This window comes from Penaeus monodon, chromosome 19 (genome assembly GCF_015228065.2).
Source record: "Penaeus monodon isolate SGIC_2016 chromosome 19, NSTDA_Pmon_1, whole genome shotgun sequence".
NCBI classification, from domain to species: domain Eukaryota; kingdom Metazoa; phylum Arthropoda; class Malacostraca; order Decapoda; family Penaeidae; genus Penaeus; species Penaeus monodon.
The window spans coordinates 19,948,872-19,950,270 of NC_051404.1; the positions used below are offsets into that span (position 1 = coordinate 19,948,872).

At 43.3% G+C, this 1,399-nt stretch overlaps 1 protein-coding gene across 1 annotated transcript in view; it reads left to right on the forward strand.

The window, feature by feature from the left end:
• Positions 1-452: 452 nt before the first annotated feature.
• The window catches only part of LOC119585123, a gene marked incomplete in the record, with an annotated part of 13,689 nt that continues 12,742 nt past the window's right edge, over positions 453-1,399 (forward strand). The window contains 1 exon segment of the mRNA XM_037933755.1: positions 453-749.

The following is a 1,399-nucleotide window of genomic DNA, read 5'->3' on the forward strand; positions in this document are numbered from 1 at the left end:
GTTTCTTTTCACCAGTTCAATTGAAATATATGCAACTATTTGTTTGCATTAAGTTATGGTAAGAACTATTGAGGAAATGTCTGTAACCTGACTGATATGATTTACAAACGAAGAGCAGTGTTCTTTGATTTGTGTCAGATAATTTCACGTGTATCTAATAAGCTAGAGTGGGGGTACCTATATGATTTGCCGTTCTCCTTGTTTCTTGGATGCTTCTTTATTGCCATGTTTTATCCTGTACGCCATTCTCCATGTTGCTTATGTATCTGCAGATCATTTTGGAGCCTCAGTGAATATCATCAGACTGTATTTACTTCAGTAATGAAACACAGTTTCCCCGCAACCATTATTTACATGATAAAGTTGCGAATATAGAAAGGGAAACCGTATGGTCCGCTCTACAGGTGTGTCCGCCGGCGGCCCTCTGGCGGCAGAATCGCGAACTTTCTCAGGTAAATACTGCCTCGGGCGTCAAAGGTCTTCCATCTCGCATGTTTCTTATATTATTGGTATTGCGTTTTCACTGAGTACTTTTGGTAGTGTTAAAGTCGATTTTCATGTTGAATATTTGCCCATTGGGGTAAATGAACTTGGAAGATGAATTCGTGCCGGCAAGATGTCCTGGTGTTTGCGGAATAAAAGGTATCCGGTAACCGACCAGGTAACAGAGTTCGTTCAAACTCTGGTCTCGCGAGTAGTGTGCGTCACCACAGCACTCTGGATATATAATCTTCAGCTCCCTTATCGAGGTAAGACCCATGTTCTTCTGTTGGACTCCTTATCAACACGTGCCGACGCATTCTTGACTCCAACGAGGGCGAGGACGTCTGAGTGATCACGGGGCGGAGGGAACCGTTCCAAGCGTGGACCACAGTGCATGCTGGGTGGGGTTGAGACATGCTGGTGCTGGGGTTCAGGTGGATAGCTGTGAACCCCCGACCGGATACAAACTGTCCCCTCAACCCCTCCTGCGGCTTCGACAGCCAGGCTTCCATGACCACGATGGACACCGGCTATTCAGATATACATTGTGACTTGGAAGAAATTGATTTTTTTTCGTCTGACAACGAAGGACAACAGATAGTTAAAAATAATCGGTCTTACTTGTCATGGAGACTGCTGCATATAAAGCAGTTATTGACGTATACTGAGTCCGGTTATGTCAGTGCAAACATATTTTCTAGTGGATATTTCAAGGATTTTGTAATTTCGTATATAAATTCAGTTATATGTTATATCGGTTGGAAGGGGCGTTGGTCTACCATGGAAGAAAGGCCACCATTGTTGTATTGCAGGAAGTGAACAGGACGAAGTATCGTAATAGTGTGTCAACACATCTACTTAACAATTCACTGGTGCAAATGAAGAGATTATTTCCTTAGTCGTAGGAATAGGTAAA